Below are 22,479 nucleotides of genomic sequence, written 5' to 3'. Positions count from 1 at the left end.
AAAGTTTAATGAGTAAACCTGTTTCTCAAATGTTAGCTTTAAAGCTTTTAGTGGTTATTATGTGTCAGGCATGGGCTAAATGGTTTACATAATTATTTAATTTAACCCTTATAAATACAGAATAATTTAAAACAATATTGCTATTTCCATTATACGGATGAGAAAATTGAGGCTTAAGGAGAGTAAGCAATAACTCAGATCATAGCTGGTAGATACTGGAACAATATTTAAATCCAATTTCCCTCATACTACAAAACCTCATTATTTGAATGGCACGGTCATATATATGGTCATATATATTAACAGGAAAAACTCTTAAAGAAGAGTATCCTTAAATACATACAGCTATAAAAATACTTTATAACAAATCAAAAACCCAAGTTGTATCTTCTTAAGTATGTATTGGTAGCCCTTTATATTTCCAGCATGTCTTCAGCAAAAGAAAATTGCCTTACATTTAGAGGGTATAGCTTTAGTGTGTTCTCCAAGAATGTATAAAAAGGGAACATGTAAGAAAAAAGATGAATTGCTATATGCTTTTGTGAATTATAGGTATTCAAATCATTAAATTATCTATTTATTGATTCTAAAAATTAGAATTATCAAATATTTTAATAAACACCAATATATGGTTAAAGCTCCATGTAGAAAACATAAGCAATGACTTAATGTAAAAGAAAATTCATTATTTAGAGAATGCTTTTTCATTTTGATAAAGAATCTCTGTGACAATTATATATATATAAACTAATATATAGCATATATATATATATATATTGGTTTGCTTTAAAGTAATATATATTATGTATTAGTTTGGTTGACAAGATATATGGTCTTAGCACATAACTTTCATTTAGAAGTACCTAGCTTATTCTTGTTGTCTCTGTGTGAAATCTTCATATACCTGTACCTGCCAGTGCACTAGTTGAGATACCTTGTTTCTAGTTAAATCATATTTAATTCATCAAAGTAAAAGAGATTTTAGTTGTACCAGATGGAAAAGGAGGAAAAAAGGAAATATCTTGTTTAGTTCTGCTGCTTTGAAGAAAGTAGTAGCTTCTGTGGTTGCTGCTGTGACTAAGAATATCCTAAAATTTAAGTTGTTGCCATAGAAATTTATTGTTTAACCATTTTTACATGTTTACCCAGGAGGAAGCTGGAATGGTTGATCTAACATTAATGTAACAGGATTCTTTTTCTTAACAGTATTTATATCAGATGTAATTAAAATTGTCAGGCATTTTAACAAGTGTTAAAAATTACATTGGTGATTCCAAGGACAGTTTGCTAGTTTAGTTTTTTCCAGGTTGCTAATAAATGTCATTTGGTGTGTATAAAGAGGTGGATAAATGTGCAAGGGTGGGTACCGGAAGGATGCATTTTTAACGTGTTGGTAGAATATTAAGTAGATTGGTTTCTAATTCAGTTCTTATGCTAGCTAATTTATAAATATTATTTTTTAATCTGTAAGCTTACTTGAAGTAAAATGGAAATATAAAATGTGCTAAAGATTTACTCTTAGCACACATTATTCAGGTGAAACATATTATTTAATTTTTAAAAGGTGAACTAACTCTGTATGGTATCAGTAGATACAATAAATGCATGCTCAAGATTTTTAACTTATCTGATTTGCTTCAGTGTGACGCTGAACCATAAAAAAAAGAAGGCTAAAATTAAATTTTTCATATAATTCCCTGGCATTTCTTTTATCTCTTTCTTTTATTTATTTCTTTTATCACCAAAAATATTATTATTATGAAAAGGAATATGCAGGACATGCAAGACTTTCTTCTTAGTATCAAAACTTAAAGATAGGCCAATAAATGTTTCTGTGAAAACACATGTTACAAACAGAGCAATCCTGAAAGCTGAACCAATATTGACTCTACTGTAACCCATCAAAATTTGATGGGGTTTCAGAAAAAATTGAATAGCTAAGATAATTACAGATTAAGTATTTAAGAACTACAATTGTATAATGAAATGAACCACTCAAAAAAATCATCTTAGATTATTGAAGTTCAGTATAACCCTTTGGACTCAATTGGCAATTTCAGTATATTGGCTTAGACTTCAGTTATCTAATTAGTTACTCTCTTCCTTCCATTTATTTGTTAAATTATGCTATATTACATACTTGAAATATAATTTTATTTCCAACTTGAACTTTGCACAAGTGTACAAGGGGAAAATTATCTAATAGTTTAAAGAATTTTGAATGAGTTTGAACTTAAATATTCAATAGACAAGATTAATTGGGCACTTGCTATGGGAAAAATACTGTAGAAGTTCTTTTGGAAAAAGAGAATAAGGCATTTCTAACCTCAAGGAGTTTACAACCCACAAAACTGAGATGTATCCATCCTAGTAATTATAGGATAGTACATCATTTGCAATTATTAAAGAATACCACTAGAAACTTTTTTGTTTCTTTGGAGTAGTTTAGGTTTTTAGCCATTTGGAAAAGTGCAATGGTCACATCAGTTTTATCACTTACTTCAGTTTTATGAGTTGTTATATGAATAGTTTAAAATCTTAAAACAATATTTTTAAATAAAAGAAGAACTTTATTACTTTGCTAGATTTATTTCTTTTTCTGTAAAATGGGAATAATGTCTGCAATTTTGTAACTTCAGTCAAGTTTTTTAACTAGTCATTTCAAAAAGAGACGATCAAGCCAATTTTTACCTTACGTGAATGATAATTTTTCAATTTTAATTATTTGAGAAGTCAAATAAGTTTAGGAAATTGAATAAAATATTTTATGATATCATAAGAATTTCAGGATAGTTGTCTTTGGTTACTTAGCTTTGATTTGTGTTTAGATACATAAAATACATCACAGTAACTTTAGTATAATATATAAACATGCTTTTATAATTTTACAATTTTACTGTAAAAATTTTACTATAGCCATTTGTAGTTTAGTGAAACCTGATATTCAGTTACTTAGTAGTATGGTCCAAATGTTTAACATGCAGAAAGCAATAAGCAAAAGCATACATATATTCATTTCTATGCCTTATTCCCTTTGCCTCTACTTCAATTTCTTTTCTTGGCAGAAGAATACAGGAAGGAAACATGTTCAGCTGCAGCATATCAATAGAAAAAGTCAATATATAGTGAAAAATGAGAGGTGCTTCAAATATAGATGATAAATGGCTAATCCATACTGCTATCAGAGAAGCAGTTCTTCTCAGGAAAGGGAGATGAGTGTAAAGGACCACTGTTACCATAAACGGTAATGGCTTTTACCAGATTCTGTGGTATTTATTGTATTTTCTCTTTTTTTAAATCAAATCTTTTTTTAAGATTTTACTTATTTATTTGAGGGAGAGAGACAGAACATGAGCAGGAGGAGAGGCAGAGGGAGAGGGAGAAGCAGACTCCCTGCTGAGCTAGGAGCCCAACATGGGGCTCACATGGGGCTCCATCCCAGGACCCTGGGATCACGTGACTGGAGTTGAAGGCAGATGCTCAACCATCTGAGCCATCCAGGCACCTGTAAATCAAGATCTTTTTAACATTTCCAAACTGTACATGAGGTGAGAAAGTAATGCTCATTATTATGATAGCAGTATGATTTGGATAAATTTTATATATATATATATATATATATATATATATATATATATACACACAAAGAACTTCTTACCACCATAAAATACTTATACTACTGAAAATTTTTTGCCACAAAATAATAGGATAACAAAATAGTGAATGAATTTGAAAATGTCATTACCTATACACTATAGTAGAATCCACATGTTTTAGGCTATGCATTTTTGTTTATTAAAATAATTATTTTTATCAATTATAATTAGCCCTACATGATTAAACCCATTTTATCTAAAATATATGTTGTGTAATATATGAAATGGTATCATATATTAATTATGCACTAGTTTCTGTTCAGTTACATAATTTCTATAGCTAATCTGATTCAGTTGTGAGTCCTGTTAAGTTTATTTAATTGGATTTATTTAGCACCAGTTTGTGTTTTGGTAGCTTATACAGAAAATGGTTAAGTATGAGTTTGTCATCATGGAGTTGTAAATTAGTGTTAGTGAACTTTTCAAGGATTCTAAATAATGAATCTAAATTGGTTTAATTCATTATCAAATGAATCTAAAGGAAATGAAAGTACTATAGCAGAGAGCTTAATGCTGTTAATTCCTCTGTTTCCTGAATGACTAAATGTTTTCTGGTGTTTCAATACATGCTTTAATGAAATCTAATATTATGATGATGATGATGATGATGATGATGATTGGAGTCAGGGAACATTATATTTTGTTATTTTTCAGCAAAACTTTGATTTTATGACATTTGTGTTTTTCACTAGAATGGTCATCTAACAATCAAATTTCATGTTACAGATGGTATTTGGTATAATTAGACATTAAGACATAGCAAGCAGAGTATTTCAGGAGGGTATTACATCTTATGGTGAAATATTATGAGAAATAAGACTTGAAGCCAAGAAACTAACAGCTGGATGCAGCAATAATCCCCAAGAAGTGAATTACATGGAATGTCATGTTACTATTATAACTCAAAATTTATAACCTCAAATTAAGAAGAAAGTCAGATCAGAGCACTTTTGAACATTATTTGCGTAAGTGTGACATCACTATTAACCAGCCCAAAATTATTTATCCCACAAGCTTTTTATTAATATAGAACATTTTTTCAGCATTTTTGCATGAATAGCTAATATGGTGCCTATTAAATCTCTATCCCTGCAAACCCAGTTTATACACTTGGTGAATAATCAAATACATAAATTGGAAACAGAGTTACTTTCTTTTATAAACTCAGTTTTTTTTTTTAGTTCATAATATCTTACACTAGTATGACATACATAAAGAAGAGAAATTTCAGCCCATATTTATGTTGACTTTTAAACCATGACTGAGAAATGTTTTGACTACCGTCTTTATAATGCTGTATTCTTCAAAACTAACACAGTTCTTTAAGGAGGCATTATAGCATTGGTGTCAGGGAGATGCATCTTAATCATGCCAAGTTTAGAAAACAAAAGGCCAAAAAAGAAAGAAAAACTATGGATGATGGAAATTTTACTTTGTTTGATTCAATATGTATTTATCAATTATCAACTATGTGACAAGCACTTATCCACAGGCTCTAAAACTAAATGGAACAGACTAGATTTCTGCTTATCTGAATTTACATTCTATGGGGGGGGTTACAGAAACAAAACAAAAATAATAGTTAAGATAAACTGGAATAATGAAGAACCATGAATGAAATGAAATGGGGGAGGGGCTGATAGCCTCTTTAGAATGATCATGAAAGTCCTATCTGAGATCATGCATGAACTGATTGCAAATGGTAACAGACAACCATTTGAAAATTTGGAGCAAGACAGATCCTGACAAATAAAACATCAACTATAAAACATCCTGTTTTTAAAATGTGCCTAGAATGTTTGAGGACTAGAAAGAAGGCTAGAGTGGCTGGTATCTGACCATGGGAAGGGTTGAAGTTGAAGAGACAGAGAGAAGCTGGATAATGCCTATTAAGCCATACCAAAGAATTTAGATTTTAAGTATAACAGAGAGTTTTAAGCAGTCAAGTGCTGTGGTCCAAGCAGTATATTTAAATATCCATTTTGACTTGTGTTGTGAGAATGAATTACAGGAAGGCAAGGAACCGAAGGAGCTGCTGTTGGTTTGGGAGAGACATGATGGTTATCTTGTACAATAGAGGCACTAATGGAGATGGACAGAAGTGTGGAGAGCTGGTGGGCATATTTTTGGTGTCAACAGAAGTCCATATTGCAGCAGATATGAGTGAAAGATAGAAAAAATAGTTGTATGTGAGTGTGTTTTCTTTATCAAACAATTTGATGGTGGTGTCTTTTATTGAGAAGGGAAATCTGAAAGAAGCAAGTGGTAGGTTTGGAAGCTGGATTTTGAACATGGTAACTCTGAGATGCCTATCTACATATTCTAGGTAGGCTGTTGGACATGGACATATGGAGATCAGGCGCAGTTTAGAGAGGAAAGTATACACTTGTCATTTATCATTAGCCTTTTATTTTTGACTCCATTTGGTAGAATTAAAAACTAAGCCTGTGGTTGCATTTAACTGGTATACTCTATCTTCAGGGCAGATTTACTCAAAATTTAATATAAAGTTGATTTTAGAGGAAAACGAGGTAGAAAAGTTATAAAACATGTGTAATATCTTTAGTATCTATACATTTCCCTGAAAACACAAAACTATATATAAAAACTTGCAAACTATTGATTTATGAAAATCAATTGTAGACAGAAAAAATCATATGGGAGAGGATAAAAAACAGCTTGTGACATAATCATACACTGTAAATTTTAAATTGAAATGCTTAAGCTCTTTGCTTTAATAAGCATAATTCTGAATGAGAAAGAAGCAATAAATCTTACCCACCACAAGTGATAAAAGACTTCTTTTCATCCAAGAGGAAAGATTTCTGACAAAGGAAGATGAACTTTAGTAATCAATAATAAGAAAAGAATGAAGATCAGGTCATTCTTAGTTGGTACTCAAAGGTTGGACTCCATTATGGATGCTTTAATTTTACCCTTGCCTATGGTCAACTCCGTAGTCTGATTATTTTTTAAAAACCCTATGATACATTTGGCTTTTAGTCCAACACTTGCATAGACAGCAAAATGACATGCATTTCATGTTTTCTTCATAAAACCATTTATTCACATGTACCATTCAGCTCACGATCAGTAACTGTCCCTAATCCTTTATAATGTAAGTGTAATTGAACTAATTTTCTAAGTAAATTGTGATAACCTTTCATTTATTGTAGTCCTGCTGTAACTTAGATTTTCATTTCAGACATTGTATAAGGATAGTTTTCCATCATCATAAGATTCTGAGTGGCTTCAGTTTTTTCTGTATAGGTGTGATGCCAAGTTGTAAATACTCAGTTTATTTATTTTTTTAAATATTTTGTTTATTTATTTGACAGAGAGAGAGAGAGAGAGATCACAAGTAGGCAGAGAGGCAGGCAGAGAGAGAGGAGGAAGCAGGCTCCCCGCTGAGCAGAGAGCCCGATGCGGGGCTCGATCCCAGGACCCTGAGATCATGACCTGAGCCGAAGGCAGAGGCTTAACCCACTGAGCCACCCAGGCACCCCAATACTCAGTTTATTTTTAAAAAGAAAGTTAACTGACTGAGTTAACTGACTGAGAACTTTGCTTAGATTTTCACAACACAGCCTTATGGTGAGAAAGTTCAAAGTCTTCAGGATCATTTATGGGGTCCACAACAATGAACCTGCAATCAGAAGGCCTGGATTTTGGATTAAGTCATTCTCTAACTAGCTCTGTGATCTTAGACAAGGTTCTTAATTCATACCTGAAATGAGACTGTTGGACTGGAATAAGAAATCAAAAAACTTTTTCTGTAATGGTCCTGATGTAAGTATTTACTCTTTGTAGACTAAGAAGCACAATCTAGGACATTATACATATTACATACATAACATATATACATATATATATGAGAGAAAACGAATTTCCAAAATTATGTATTGACAAAATTTAAAACTTTATTCATACATACTGAAATTTGATTTTATATAATTTTTACATGTCACAAAATGTTATTTTTATTTTTCTCAATTATTTAAAAATGTAAATACCCTTCTTAGCTCACAGGTGGCATAAAAACAGGCAGCAGGACTGATGTGGCCTGTGGAAGGTAGTTTGTGAATTCTTGGACCAGATAAACTCTAAATTCATCTAATAAAGCTCAAATAAAGTCTTTATTATATAGTCATTATAATATCTCCAATTATTTTGCTCTATGCAAGTTATGTAAAATTTTCAAAATTATACAGGATGTTTGTCTAAATTTTTTCCATTCAGTGTTTTATATTTTAAATTATGTCAGGGAATTGCATCAGATTATAATTATAAATGTGTATAAAGTAGCCCAGGGATAAAATAATGATTGAAGAGAACTGACAATAAATTAATCATGTTTGATCAAGAATTATTAGAGTGGTTAAGAGTCCCATCTCTAGAATTAGACTGTATCAATTCTTATCCTAGCTCTGGCTAGCAATGTGAAATTGACCAAGTTATTAACCTTATTGCTTCTAGATTTTCTCACTTGTAAAATGTAAATGACAACGTAGTGCCTACTTCATAGCTGTGCCGTAAATAGTAAATGTGTTAATACAGTTAAAGTGCTTATAAGAGGTTTTGATACATTATGAACTTTCAGAAAGCATTAGCCATTAATTGTGGCTCTCTGTTGCATAAATAATTTTACATAACCCTCAAAACAATTATAATTAGTAGGTCATTTTTTAAAATCACTATTTTTCAAATAAAGAATCTGAGGATTAGAAAGCAACTTGCCTGGGAGAATGCTGCTCAATGCAGAGCCAAAATACAAAGCCAGATCAGAGGGACTGTAAAACAAGTACATTTTAACTACGCAACCATGTATTTGATGAGAGATTATCAATGTCTATCCACTCCAACCTTCTGTGACATTTTGCTGACATCCATGTTGTTTTCCCTAGGATTGCAGGTCTATAATGTTATTTTACTATAGTCCCCATCCATACTTACCTGAAAATAAACACATATATTTTTTTAAATCTGATACAATTAAATTTACCCCCCTTCTCCAACTTGTTCAATTACTGGACAGTAACTGACATTCTAAAATTTTGTTTCTCTTCCTTTTGTACCTCCACTTCCTAAGCTTCTTTTAAATTTCTGCATTGTAGCTGATGTTAGCCAATGCACAGAAGGAAAAGAAAAATAAAAAACAAAACAAAACCCCTCAAGCTAAATGGCACTTGGATATGTCAAAATTACTTAATACAACAATTCTCTGTAAGAGGTGGGATACTTAAAAATATTTAATAACAGTATGTAACAAATAAATGCATTTTTATTTTTTTATTTTTATTTTGGGACCATGACCTGAGCTGAAGGCAGAGGCTTTAACCCACTGAGCCACCCAGGCCCCCTAAATGCATTTTTAATGCTAGCATTTCGACGGGACCCTTGGTAGGAAGAGTGTTTCTTAGGGATTCTGATTACAGATAAATAAGATATGCCAGCTAACAGGTTTTTTTGCATTTTATTTTATTATTATTATTATTTAAAGTAATCTCTACACCTAATGTGGGGCTTGAACTCAGAACTTTGACATCAAGAGCTCCATGTTCCAATGATGGCACCAGTCAGGCACCCATTTTATCATTATTTTTTAATTGAAGTATGGTTGACACAAAATGTTACATTAGTTTCAGTCGTACAACACAGTGATTCAACAAGTTTATGTGTTATGCTATGCTCACCAGAATTATAGCTCACTTCTAAAAAAAAGCTTTAAGTAAAAAAATCAGAGAGGTTGCTTCTGATCATATCAGAAAATGAAAATGGGGAATTTTGCCTTTTTGCTGCTTCCAAAGCGTCCAATAGAACTGGAAAGGGAATTTAGACTAGTGTTTGTATAAGGCAAATTCTCCACCAAAATCAATTACAGAATTAGAGCAATTATTATATTTGGTTTTGAAAATTCTGTATTAGTTATATATCAGGGACCACAGTGCTTTTTGCTTGATTACCTGTCTTCGAATGACTGTATGATATAATATTGTTGCTACTGTGAGAGCACTAATAATCTATGACATCATTTTGGAAGGCAGTTCATTTCACCTTCCAATACCAAAAGTGAAGCAGGCTAAGATGTCAGGATACATTGGCTTGGGATAGGAAACTTGCTTTTTCTCCCATGAAGTGCTTGTAATATAATCTGTGTTGATTCTGTCATTTATAATACCATGTTCCATGATTCCAAAGGTCCAGGAGATAACAAAAAATCTGTAGCCTCTAAAAATGACTTCTTGACTTCAAAATTTGGAGAAATACTGCATTGTGTAACTTAAGTAAAAGTCTTTACTCTAGGACTTCTCTGATGTCAAGAAATACTCTGAAGCTCTGTCAGAAACGTATGTGATATTTCCCATTTATTGACCTCAGAAACTCTACCCTCCTGTCACCTACCACCATTTATTTATTTGTTTCTTTTTTCAGAACCCTTATTTATAGAGACTTGAGGGGTGAGAGAGAGAATTGTCTGATGTACCTAATCTAGGAGGGAAAAAAAAAAACAAAACAAGCTCAGATCTTAACTAAATTTATAAGGGGCCTAAAATAATAGGCTTAGAGCTGGTTACTTCTGACAGGAAATTAATAATCCAGAGAAATAATAATGATAATAAAACAAAAAGAGAAGCCATTATATTTACTTCCTATGGCTTTCAGGCATTTCTGAGTCCAAATTGTGTTCCATTTACCATGAAGAGCTTGGACTTTCTTCAATTGTGCCATCTGTTGAAGCACAGGATAGATCACTACTTCATGACCTAGTGGTTCAAAATAGATTGTGTTTCAATAAATATAGAACACTCCATTAAACAGATTTTCTCTATTAATCTGATTTTCAAAGATTCACCATTTAGTCCCATTTCTTGGGAATAAGATTAATTGATCACAGTAGAGCTTCTTAGAAAACAGTGTACAATTCCAAATTATCCCAGTCCCACTTGTCTATGAGTTGTCTTTTTCCTATATGGACTTAATTAGCCTTACAAAAAACATAACTAATAATAAACTAATTGTCTATGCTGATGAATAGACTAATTAATCTAATTAATTAACTAACTAATTAATAAATGCAGGTCCTTAAATCTGTAACTGGGTTACTTTCTTACCCAACTTTATAAGCAAGTTTATTTCCTCTAATTTGGTGTGTTAAAATGCTGATTGATTTTCCATCTAAACTTATCAATTAGCACCATACTTAATGAAACAAAAGGTCAATTTGTTCTAATTTGCTACTGTTTTGTTAAATCAGTAAGCACATTCTACTTATTGAAGAATTCACCTTTCTTCTAAATTCACCTTCTTTTAAAATAGTTCATAATTATGCTAACGGTGATAAATAGATATTATTATTCATTAGCAAATCTGTACCCTCTAAATTCCACTGACTTTTGTAAGTTCTTGAGCAAAGCTCATGTCATGTATTTTTTATCCTCCCTGCTTATTTGGAGAATGATAGTTGACTAATATTAGATGATTGAATGAGTACTTATGAAAATACATACCATTATGCTTTAAATATGGTTATAGAGTGGCAAGGCAAAATCATTATTTTCAGAACCCATACTCTTCCTACAACAAATATTTTCCAAACCAGAAAGCATGATATTTATAAGTAAATATTTCCATTCCTAGGTTTGTTGTGGAGATAAAGGTGGCTAGATTTCAAAGAGTGTATCAAGCTTTATCTTCTTGTTTAGTTAATCATAATATATTTGCTAGGTAGAGCTAGGAATAGATTTATATAAAATCAGATTTATACAAAAGGTAAACAAGTCACAGGCTTGTGGCTACTAAGAGATTTTTTAAAAATCCACTGGAGTCTTTCAGGAAATATTTTCTTCTACCATGTGCACACATACCCCTATAGTGTAAGCATGAGAGCAGTTGTAGGCCACAGCCTCTGGGGCATTAACTCATGAAGGATGGAATGGGACAGAGCAACACTGAATATAGGTCTATATTGAAAACAGAGAAATACTGTCTTTTTTTTTTTTAATGTACAAGTCCAAAAGAATGATGAGAATAAAAATGGTTCATTTACATAGTTTATTGAATAAAGGAAAGCTTTGTTACAGATTTATTAAAACTACTTAGTTAAATAAAACTGGCATAATGTTTTACCTATGTGAAATTTGCCAAATACTTATCACACAGCTCTGAAATAAGTGTCAAATACACTTGCAAATAAGACGAGTTCTTGAGATAATTTGAAATTTAAGCTTTCATTAAAAATATGTACTAAGAATTGTCAGTTTCTATTAAACTCAATCACATCATAACCCAAATTGCTTTAGGCCAAAGCAAATTAGTTATTCAACATTGATTTTCTTTTCTTAGTAATACTTTATAATTCTTGTAATCTTTTTTTATATTTCAAAAATAGTTTTATTCATAGGCAATGATTAATTATCATCCTTAAGAAATTACAAAGTTTATTGTCAAACAGAAAGCTTTCAATTTTTAGAAAATTTTAAGGACATTTATTGTTTTGTAACTGAATTTGGAAGTTCATTTCCTAATTTACGGCTATAAAATAAACTATGTCTATGAATGTTAGAGCAGAAACAACTGTATTACAAACTATGTATTCCATATTATAAACTTTAATTAAACTATATACTGAAATCCTAAATTCCTTTGGGTTCTACAAGGGATCCTGCTTTATCTGATTTTATTAGTGACTTTAAAACATTTTGATAGATTCACATCAGCAGCTAAAATTAAGATTGGGTTTTTTTTTTTCATGATCACAGAACAGAAAATTTTTCTCTTTTGACAGAAAAAAAATAAGCTCTGTGACTCAGAATCTTCTTAAAAATTTCTTAAAAGCAGATACATTCTAAGAATGTTTACTTCTGTTGCTGAAGTATTTAATCCATGTTTAGAGACATCAAAAATTTTGTTGATTTACTGAAAGAAAGCTCCTACTTAATCCATGAGTGTTTGGGAGGAAAATAAAAAACTCAAATTTAAAGGAAAAGTATATGTACTGTTTGCTCATTACTGCTCTGGGTAAGAGGAGAGAAACTCTCCAAAGTGTGCTGTAGGCATCAAAGGAGTTGATAGGAAACAAATAATGGACTTATGTTGCCTTTGTGTTGTAAACACAGTTTGAGTCTTTCCCCTTCTGTAACGCATTATGGTTGACACCACTTTGAGATAAAATTAAATGTGATTTTGACCCAAGCTGTGTAGCATGAATGCTGCTGCAGAGATAATTTCTCCCCTTCCACATGTATGTTTCAGAGGGCTAGGAAGGTAGGACAAAAATGCCAGGAGAGCATAGTCATTTTGGCCTTCTAAACAAAGGAAGCCTTAAGACCTTTATCCTACTGATCATGAAGAGGAGAAGTGAATCTGTTATTCAGATATAAAAAGACATTTTTTAAATTGGGCTGTTTGATTCTATGGGACCATAGATAATTATGAATCACATTATTTCAGCAGCCTAATATTATGGCATAAGTACTTTACCATTAGAGTTTTTCTGTATAATGAAAGTGCAACTCATTTGCAAAGGTTATTTATTCTATTGAATTTGTTTACTCAGTAAAATGTATGTTTGAGCTGTGTTTCATTTATTATTAAGGAAGACTTTGTTTTGTGTTATATTTCTGAGTTATGAGATTGCTTGAAGAACATTTCCTATGCATTTTCACGTTTATCTATTATTTACAATTAACCTAAGGCCTAAACGACTCAGAATATGGCTCTGCATATTCTCTCATATTAAGAGTAATTGTATAATTAATTACAATTCTTCTTTTAAGCCAACCCTAAAATCTTTAAATTTGTGTGAACAGGTAAACAAGTTCTAATATATCTCTAGCTGATACTGAAAACCAGCTCAGAGAATGAAAAAGTTACTGTTTAAAGAGACAGTGCCAAATTGAAGATACTTACTGGTACTCTAAAAACGTGGCTAGGGTTAAAATATATCACCCCGAGACATTAGTCGGGAAACCTGCACAGTTAATGGGATCCCTCAGTTTGACTAATTGTTGGCATTAAGAAGGAAATTTCAAGGTCTATTAAGAAGGAAAATGAAAACCCAAGTGCATATGTGGTTTAGAGTATTTAGTGGATTCTGGCAAGGACATGGACAAAAAGTGATGAACAAAAATAATAGAAAAAGTTACAAAGAGGCCTTATGAAAGACAAGTGCTATAAGAGGGACAAGAAGTAGCCAGGGGTGATCCTGAGAGTAGCTTGATCTATGGTTGAAAGAATGATTATTCCTCACATTGGTAGTATATACCCTAACTCTAGGTATGTGTCTTTTAACTCAAGCTGATTTTGATTTTTAAGATTTTATTTATTTGTTTGAGAGAAAGAGAGAGAGAGAGAGCACACAGAGTATGGGTGAGGGACAGAGGAAGAAGGAGAAACAGACTCCCTGCTGAGCACAGAACCCAGAGTGGGGCTCCATTCAAGACTTGAGCCAAAGGCAGACGCTTAACCGACTGAGCCACCCAGGCACCCTTGTACTTATTTAGATTTAATTTTTAAAATGTTCCTATAATATTCCCAAACCTTTGGTTTATACCTGAAGTCAAATTATTTCCTATGTGATTTTCAAGGAATTAGACCAATGAGAAAAACATCTAGGGTAACAAGGCATCTGAAATTAGGGGTATTAAAATAGCCACTTACCTTTTTATTAGTTAAACCTCAGTTAAGTCAGAACATGTTCCGTTACTAAATTGAAAAACACAATAGTTTTACTCTTGGTAATCCAAATCAAAATGAAACATACACATTATTTTGAAAATTAAGCATATGATCAGTCACTAGAATTATTGAGTGGCCAGTACATATGGAGTGCTGCATTGACATTCACAGATATTTATAGATATTTAGTTCCCATTATAAGGAAGTAAATACCACCTTTGAGTAAACATCTTTGTGCTACTGGTCTAGTTGGAGCTTTGTGTCTAGGAGTTAGAAACCTAGATAAAACTCTAAACACTCATATTTTTGCTTAGTACAGATGATGCTAACCAAATTCTAACTGATAGCTTGTCAGGCTGAGCCAAGGAACAGAGGTGATGCCTGTATGTACCTTTTTATTAAATTGACCTCATGACCTGCAAGGATTCCTGCTTCTCCCAAGTGCTAGAAGACACTTGTGTTAACAAGCATTTATTGAGCAAAAGGCAGTGAGCTAGGTGTTGCATATAATATGATAAATAAAACAGCCCAATTTCTCTGAAAACATTTCTTGTCAAAATGAAGTTGTTGCCTTGCCTGTGCAAAAATTATCAGAGGTGCTTGTTTCAAGTGCGGGTTCCTGGGCATGGTCTTAAGTTTACTGCTTCACAATCTCTGGAATTCTGGTAACCCGAATTTAAAAAATAACACCCTACATATTACTTATGCTTTTTTACCTACAATACTTTTTTTTTAAGATTTTATTTATTTATTTGACATAGAGAGAGAGATCACAAGTAGGCAGAGGCAGACAGAGAGAGAGAGGAGGAAGCAGGCTCCCTGCCGAGCAGAGAGCATGATGTGGGGCTCAATCCCAGGACCCTGGGATCATGACCTGAGCCGAAGGCAGAGGCTTTAGCCCACTGAGCCACCCAGGCGCCCCTACTTACAATATTTTTGAGTCATAGATTCTTTTGCAGAAATTTATTTTTAAAACAATATAGTAATAGATAGGCTCAGGGCATTGCAACCGTGGAAAGGGGACATGTAAACCATCCTGGAGGAGTGGGAAGGCATCCTGTAAGAAGGAACATCTCAGGTCAACTATCACAGTGGGCCCCCTACAGCTCATGTGCTGTTTGGAATGGGAAGCATTCTAGGCCCTTTCTGGCAGCAGAAAATTTCTAAATCAAGGAAGAGATGATTTGTCAGAGACTGGTAGAGATAAGGAAATGCAAGGAGTTTGTTTAGGGGGAGAATAAAGGACAAAAAGGGGTATTAAGAAAATGTTTAGACACCAAATCATCACAGGCCTTGAATGTTACATTAAGGAAATTTGGATTGTATCTTGTATTTCAGTGGTTTTGATATTCAAATGCAAATAAAATTAATTATTAAAGAAACAAGTCCAGAGAGGGAGACAATGCAGAATTTTTAACACGAAAGCTGTTCTTCCCCAGCCAGTCGTTGCCATGGGGAAATGTGGCATAGAATTGCCAGATTGTCCACTCCTTCAAAAATAGCCAAAAATCTGGTGTATTCATTAGAATTAGGTTCAGCTGCAAATAACAGGATATCCTAAAATAAGTGTTTCAGCAACAATGAAATTATTTATTGCTCACAAATTAGTCTTGAAAAGTGCAATCTGAGGCTAGAATGTCAGTTCTGTTCTACCAAAACTTTATGGAGCCAGATTACGTCTAGCTCATTCCTCCACCATCACTGGGGTCTAACTCTCACTGTTGTGATTTGTGTGTCTAGGTACCAGAAGAAATGAATGAGATGATGTAGGAGGATAGTGTTCTCATCTAGATAATGTTGCTGGAAACTACTATACAGTTGAATTCTATGTTCACCTGGCTAGGTACAAGGAAGACTATAAAATGGATTTTTTATTCTGAGGAACCACTGCTCATTAAACATTTCATTAAAATGCAGAATGGTTATTGGGGGACCAGAAGCATTTTTTAACTACATTCAATTACACATGAAATATTAAGTATCTATCTACTGATCACTTTGTATAATCAACACTAGTAAGTCATACATACTAGTGAGTTATACATGACCTCCAAGCTACCAGTTTATTAATGGGGGGTCTTTGGCTTATAGGAGTCTCTGGAGATTATGAAATAGCAGATTAAGCTATTCAATATGTAGAGGAGGGATGTGTTCCTAAGCTATTGAATGGTCAAATTGTCTAAACTTGTCTAAACTATATCGTTGGATAAAAGGGAGAAAGAAAATTAAGGAATTATTTCCAGAGTCCCAGTTTGATTTATTTGACAGACTAAGATACCACTAATTGGGACCAAAAAAATACCAAAAGAATCATTAGTTTTTAGGGGAAGATAAGTCCATTTTTACCCATTCTAACTGATAACTCTGCATTGGCATACTGCATGCATTTTGATATCAAGACCAAAGAAAGGGGAGAGATTTGAATTATAGATTTAGAACTTACAGATATGGCAAATGAAGCCATCATCATAGCAGAAATCACCAAGACACACAGAGTGGGTATAGAGTTAAAAGAGCAGTGATAATGGTACAGAATACTGGCAAAATGGTTATTCAAGAGTTCATCAAAGAAGTGTTAAGACCACACTCTTCATGAAAGTAAGTGAGTGAGAATGGATGGAAGTTTGATTATTAGCTCAGCAGATATGCTGTAGGTAATGTCCACTGAATTTATTAGTTGGCAGTATGCTAATTAGTGAAAGAAGGTTTCACTCAGTAAAAGGAGATGTCTTGGGAAGGAAGACAAATTTTAGGTGTGGATGAGTGAATGGTAGGTGTGGAAGTGGATATAAATAATTATTATAAATACATATCTTTTGTAAGCATTGGGTAGGAAAGTATTGGACACAGCTAGGGGGTAAAATAAGATCAAGGGAAAATCATTGGTTTGTTTAGAAGGGAATAAATATGAGTTTATTTATCGGATTAGAAAAAGAGACAATATAGAGGAAGACTTTGAAGGTGTCTAAGTTGGATATGATGATGACTTGCCCAGGATCTGAGGAAGAAATGACATAAGACATAGTAGCATGGCTTACTATTTAAGGAGGTTATTGGTGATGTGGCTGTACATAAGCTTTAGTTTGGAGTTTGAGAATTTATGGACAACTATTCCTCATCAATACAGTGTTCATAATTAATTTATCTTCTGTGAATAAAGGTGGCAAGTGCCAATGAAAAGAATTCAGAGATAGATCAGAGGCTCCAGCTGAATTAGGAAACAATGATTTTGTAATGAGGCCAATTAGCAGAGGGATTTCTCTCTCTCTCTCTCTTTCTCTCTCTCTCTCTCTCTCTCTCTGTGTGTGTGTGTGTGTGTGTGTGTGTGTGTTAAGCCTTGGCAATGGGATGAAAGGACACACATGACATTAACGCAGATATGAATTTGCTGAGCCTATTTAGTGAAAACATAATGGTACAAATGTGCTAGATGATCTCAATAGAGAATTATTTAATGGATAAATAATTGGGTCCAAACTACAGAGGAAAGAGAAAGAATAGTTCCAGTAGACAGTGACAAGTTGGAAGAATGGACAATGGTGGTCTTTAAGAATCTGAAGAGCAGATTTAGCAGAAAGAAGCTTTAGAAAGAACTGAAGAAAATGGAGTTTGTAGTCAAAAAGGAGGATACTGTGAATTAGATTCTGAGCTGGACTACTCTGGGATAATAAACTGAAATAAAGGCAAAGTCTTAGGTACTATATTTTCCAGGCATTTCAAAGGCTATTAGTTGTTGGCTGGGTATATATCAGTACTTTATAGACATGTATTATGCACTTTACAAAGATCAGGTTAAGATTTTGATACATAGGCCTAAGAGTAAAAATAAATCCTCTATTTCCAACACCTAGTTGATTTTTAACTACTAAAAGTTCACCTAACTTTTCTCCATTTTAAATACTGTAATGGTAAAATGGAAGTAGCAAATTAATTACCTTTGATAGTGAGTAATGAAAAAAAATAAGCTTTTCAAAATCAGAAATCAGCTGTATCATTTCACAGAGAACATCATAAACAAAAAGATAAAGAGAGAAGTCTGTTCTCCCTTGCCTGTTTGTAGCTCACTGAATAAACAGCCCTCTGCAGCCACTCTCCTTCCTTGGCTTACTATGCAGGACAATTGATCATCACTAAGACACACAGAAGGAGGAGTTGCGGATGTTCACATTGATTTCACTGAGAGGTCATAGTGATTTTTCTGAAGTTCCTAATGCACTAAAATCTGACGAGAATTTCAGAGAGATTACAAATAGGACATGAGCCATCAACATAGTCCCTCAACTGCAATTGGGGAATTTCTTGAACACTGGGGGAAACAGGAGATTCCTTTATTGTTTTTAAGAAAGAAGTTGTTTCAACACTGAAATTGACAGTATTTCTCAAAATAGTTCCCAAGAAACTTGTGTGTATGTATATGCATATATATACATATTTTTATATTTAGATAAACACCAAATCCATTTCAAGATGAAGATAGCCTAATATTTTTACACTTCCAAAAGTAATGGGGATCATAAAAGTAGAATTCAGGAATTTTGGAAAGCATGTGAATTCAAGCAAATGTCTTACCCTAAAGGAGTAATAAAAATTTCTTATGTATCAGCCGGTGGTAGGGGTTTATTTCTATCATCAGTTAGTTTTGATAAGGGTATGGAAAACTAAATCTATGATGAGGTCAGGAATTTTAGATCATGAGGTGAGTTAAAAACAAAAGCAAAAACAAACACCACCAATTAGGTCATGGTCTAAAAATATTTTGGAGCCAATCATACATGGAAAACATGGTTGTGATTTCAAAGCTAAATATTTCAAAAAAAAAAAAAAAAAACATCTAGGGGTTCCAGGGTGGCGTAGTTGTTTAAGTGACCAACACCTGGTTTTGGCTCAGGTGGTGATGTCAGGGTCATGGGACTGAACCCTGTTTTGGGCTCCTCTCTCAGCATAGAGTCTGCTTGGGATTCTCTCTCCTGTCTCCTCTGCCCTTCCCCGCCGTGCCCTATCTTTCTCCTTCCCTTTCTCCCTCTCTTTCTCTCTCTCAATCTCTCTAAAATGAATAAATAAATCTTTAAAAAGCAAAAAAGGGGGATTGCCTGGGTGGCTCAGTGGGTTAGGCCTCTGCCTTCAGCTCAGGTCCTGATCTCAGGGTTCTGAGATCGAGTCCCACATCGGGCTCTCTGCTGGGCAGGGAGCCTGCTTCCTCCTCTCTGTCTCTCTCTCTCTCTCTGCTTGTGATCTCTCTCTCTGTCAAATAAATAAAATCTTTAAAAAAAAAAGGGGGGGATAAACATCAAATAAACAAAGACTATATGCAATAATATTATTTTAAAGATTATTGGATTTTTCTGATATTTTCAACTCTGAAACAAGATAAACTTGTTTTAATTTTCCTTCACATCGACAATTATTTTACTAAATCAACTTGGATTTTTCATTGAACTGTTCAGTATTTTGTAGTATGCATTGTGCTTCCTTGTGGACCACAGATGATACCAAGTGGAAATTTGCCTAATAACCATTCTATTGTTTTGTAGGATTCAATTATAATCATAGATTTGGAAGATACCTTAGAGATCAGTCTAAACCAACTTCCTCATCTTTAAATTTTAAATACAAAAATTGTTTGTAAAACACTTCTTTCCTAGCTTCTAGTTTGAAATTCTTATTATAGCCAAAGCCTGTTTCCTTGAAATGGAGGTGAATAACTAATAAGAGAGATGGGAGAATAAATGAAGGAGCTTGTTCACTCTCTGTTTTTCCAAAGTGCTATTTACGGTTAAGGAACTTCATTGGTTTAGCTGAAAATTCTTTGCATTTCTTGTGTAGCTAATAAGGTTGTAAGATGACATTTTGAGCCTTTGCAGAACAGAGAGGAGACTTTAGTCAGATTTAAGAGGTGTTGAAAATGGAAGGTGACTAGGCAGGATTACTTCTAATGTTGGCAGATGGAGAAAGAGGAATTGGGATTTTCATTCTTGGAGGAAGGGGGTTGCCTTGGCAGATGGCTGTAGTTTATGCTGCTTTTTGCTCCTGTAGTCTACAGCCCTTATTCTTGCCGTATTCTCACATTCTACTAGACCCAGGAGTCAATACCGGTGGTTTACAGTTTGATAATCTGTGTTCTCATTTTGTAGCAGGTAGAAAGGTCAAGTATACAGAAAACCCCATTTTTACCAAAGTGGCAAAAATATGCTTCTGAAATACTATAATTCTGATTTAATTTGCCCATAATAATAATTTCTTAACTGAAATATGTAAGTGGGTCAATTATTCTAAGGTGTTATGTTTTGGGAGGACAGCAGGTTAAGACATAATGATAATAAAATGCAAAGATACATAGAACTGCACATATTGATCAGTGACTATAGAATTACTAGTACAGACGACTCATAAATTATATTAAGGTGTTTTGTAGATTTTTGTGAATGGACCTAAATCCCTACCATCCTTAAACTTTATTGATTCTTTGTAAAAATTAACCTTGTGTGCTAAACAATATGAATTTACAAATTGTTTTTTGAAGCAATATTCATATGTGAGTTATTTTTTTTTAATTCATTTATTTCTCTGTTCAACAGAAACTGTTCTACAAATTAGAGATAATACCATGGTCCTGTGCTCAAGGGATCTTATGGTCCAGTAAATAAACCTGCTCTTATATTCTCTATTGTTTATGACATAAAATTTATATCATTAAATATAATTTACAGATTGATTCCTACAACCATAACTGCATATAATTGTATAATTTATAAATATATTTTTAAAAGTCAACCTATTAGTTTTCCTACCTGTAATTGAGTTGGAGTGTTTTTATTATTGGAGAAGGTGGTAGGGATGATAGTATTGTGACTTTGCTTTGAAACTGATATTAATTGGGATGTTTTTGGAGTTTCATTCATTCATCAACTATTAATGAAAGCCTGAGATGTAACTAGCATGGAACATGTTTGTAAGTTGTGCATGGAATTATCTCCTTGCAAACATAAAGCCATCAGCATAGTCTTTGTATTACATTTAACATAATTGGAAAAGATGAATGATATATTTGGTAGTAGATGAGAGAAGGATCCAAGAGTCATTCTATTCCTGGGGCAGCACAGATAAGTGGGAATCAGTTTCCCATTCTCTCCAAGGCTCATTCTGGGTCCGACATGTAACATTTTCCTGTGATGTAAGGTAACACGTTCCAAGCTCCCTTGATGTTTTCCAGGAAATACAACTTTTTAAAATAATTCAAATATTTATATTTTCAGTGATAATTACATTATTTTCAGAAAATGTATGAGGATCTTGAGATGATGTTTATGAGCCAAAAATATTACTCCAAAAACAGCCTGACAGATACATTTTCCTATATGCTTTCCCAAATAAAATAAGGCCAAAGTTAAATATTTGCTCCAAAGCAATCGATGTTGTGTTAAGGTATGGGTCTATTCCTTAAAGGATTTATTCTTCATAGAGAGTATTATTTAGCTTTTCTTCTTTAAACACCAGTGTTTTTCTCTTCATATTTCTCTGTGCTCTGTCATGGAACAATTTAATTGCCTTCATATAATCCACAGTGATTGGCTTTACCTGTGGTGTTTACCATTATTCCAGGTTATTATCCAGTGTTCTAGGATAATTTGTATTTGTCCTTTACAAATCATCTCATTACATTTCTTACTGTCACTGTAATAACAAAATAAGTCAAATGAATTTTCAATGATGCTCTGATTAATTTTAAGGATAGTAATATTTTTTAAGACTTTCCAACGGTGCACATCACATGGTGACAAAATGTTTCAGTTAGTAAACGTGGATAAAATACAACTTATTTTTACTAGTACAATACACGTTTCTATTTTCCCAAAATCTGTCAAGAGGAAAATCCAGACACTTCAGTTTAATTTATTTGCTAATAAGGTTAAATAAGCACATTTTTAAATACAAGTCAAATAATCATGAATTTAAATTGAACTTAAAAACTAAAATGACCTGTGTAATAATAGTTGTCACAGTCACAAAGACTGAGTGCCTAGGTAAGTTTATCACAGAGCAGATCTAACAGTTCATATTTTGTAAAGTAACCTGACCTACTCTCACTTTTTCTACGATTTTTTAGGTAAAGGAGCCACAGAAAAATCCTGCCATTCAGAGTATTTCC

Source organism: Enhydra lutris, unplaced genomic scaffold (assembly GCF_002288905.1).
Source record: "Enhydra lutris kenyoni isolate GAN:26980312 unplaced genomic scaffold, ASM228890v2 scaffoldscaffold15, whole genome shotgun sequence".
Taxonomy (NCBI): Eukaryota; Metazoa; Chordata; class Mammalia; order Carnivora; family Mustelidae; genus Enhydra; species Enhydra lutris.
Note: the sequence above shows the minus strand (reverse complement) of the source record.